This window comes from Cervus elaphus, chromosome 3 (genome assembly GCF_910594005.1).
Source record: "Cervus elaphus chromosome 3, mCerEla1.1, whole genome shotgun sequence".
Taxonomy (NCBI): Eukaryota; Metazoa; Chordata; class Mammalia; order Artiodactyla; family Cervidae; genus Cervus; species Cervus elaphus.
In genome coordinates, this window is record NC_057817.1 from 54,144,505 (window position 1) to 54,146,726 (window position 2,222).

Consider the following 2,222-nt stretch of genomic DNA (forward strand, 5'->3'; position numbering starts at 1 on the left):
GATCTCTGTCTCGTCAGATATGGGGATCCTTTCAAGATTTAGCCTGAAAGGGGGCCCAAGGCTGGGGGGCTCATGTGAGCAGAGGTGAGCTGGGTCCACAGCTCCATGCATGGTCCCCTCCATCCCTGGCTCAGCACTGGACTTCCTCACACCTGCCCCCTGGCACCCCCTGCTTTTCCATACACCGGAGATGTCAGGCTGCTGCCAGCTGTCACCTTGCGAATCACTGCCCCGCAGCTGGGGCCTGCAGCTGGTGGCGCTTGACAGGGGGCTGCTCCCCCACCCAGACTCTGTCATCCCCATGACTGACGTCTTCCCTCTTGTCTTCATTTGTTTTCCATGTGTCATCAACAGTATTTCTTTCTGGGTTTCCAGCTGTCTCACACCATCTCACTGTCCCCGTTTCCGGGGGCTCTGACTGATGTTAACACGTGATATTTTGTATCATGCTTTAGATGTCCCCCCACTTCCTCTGTATCTATTTCCTGGTAGATGCTGTATCGTCTCAGCCTCTTCTGCCCTGGTGTCTACCTTTAGGGAACAGGCAGCTCCTTTGTCTGCAGTTAGGGGTAGATCGCTCGCGAGAGCACAAAAATGGCTGCCTTTGTTTCTGTCCGGGCGGCTCTGCCTCCTTCCATGGTCTCTGCCTTCCCTGCTTCTTCCCTGTCTCCGCTGAGCTCACCGTGCCTTGAGGACAGGGTCTCCCTCCACCTCAGCTTCCATCGGCAGGCAGCTCACGCCCCAGGTGATCATGCTGGCGGGAGACCTGATTAACTCCTCGTCTTGCCTGCAGACGAATCTAGCTCTCAGGGCACAAGCCAGCCCTGAGTCCTGGCACACCCTGCCCTGAGCTGACATAGGACCCAGGGAGGCAGCTCTTCCCTGTGGGTGAGCATCTAGAGCTGCCATGGGTAGGGGAGCTCTGTCCTGAGCTGGGGCTCTGGCCACCCTTCCGCCACCCCAACCTCTCGGAGTCAGGCTGAGAGGGGTCGGTGACCAGAGCCTGCCCGCCCCGGCTCTCTGCCTCATCTCCTGCTCCCAGGGCCCAAATTGTCGTCACTTTCCCACTGAAGTGTCTGGTCATTTTCAGAAGCGATTCCAGGAGAATCTGCAGCTGCTGCTCCCTCCCCTGCTTTCCCTCTCCCAGGGCTGAAGGCACTGTCAGCTCTCAGGGCTGGGGATGGGGCGAGGGGGAGGGGGCAGGGTTCCTGACCCCCTTCCTGCCCTCCCCCTCAGTCATGTGGGTGGATGCTAGGCTGAGGAAGGCACGTGGGGATCCTCTCTCCTTTACTCTCCCACCTCACCCTCCCCCGTCTTTCCTGTCTCTGCTTCTCTTCTCTTCTGGAATTCAAGAGCTTGTGTTTCCATCCCCTGAAGGCTACAGGGGCTGTTTCCCTACCCTTGTCATGGGGCTTGAAGTGGCTCCATCATGGTGGGAGAAGCTGAAGTTCTGCCTCCCGCTCCCCGCCACCCATCCAGCTCTCTCAGTCTTGGCCGTTTGAGCCTCTGATAGGCACCAGTCATCCCAGCACCCCCTAACCGCAGCGAGGAGTCATTCTGCCGTCTCACGGCACAAACCAGCTCTCGCTCAGCCCCCCAGGCTCAGCCCCCTTCTGCCCATTCCTCGTGCTGCTGGTTGTCTCCCAGCTGTGTCCTGGCCGCGGGGTTTGGCATCCTCCCATTCCTCACCGGTATCTCTCCGCCCAGTGTCGCCTGTGGCTCTGGCCCCTCCCGCAGCATCCGGCAGCACCCCTCCGGGACGTTGAAGGGGTCCACGTGCTGCCCCGCAAACTGTGCGTGTGCTGGACAGACACAGGCCATCTCGAGCGCGCGAGCACACGCTCCCCCTTGACCCCCGGGATGGGCTGACCTGCTCGTCTCGTCTCAGCTCCCCCATTTCCTGGCCTCACCGCCAACCTGAATCAGCAGTAAAGAGAGGGGCGGGCCCCAGAGGGGATCCTTCTAGGGATTCTGCTCCTCTAGGCCATTGACAGGGTCTGAGATGTGGCTCAAGTCACACGTGTTCAAAGGGAAAAACACCCAGGTGCTTTGTAGCTGCAGTACCTGCTTTACATGCTATTTGCACACGATCTGTGGGCAAAGTGAAGCCCAGCCTGTCCTTGCCTCCCTCCTCCATCACCGCTCTGACTTAGCACCAGCTCTTTCAAGTCTTTGCTAATCCCAGAGATCAAGGGGTGATCCATTCTCCCTGCCATTCCCTT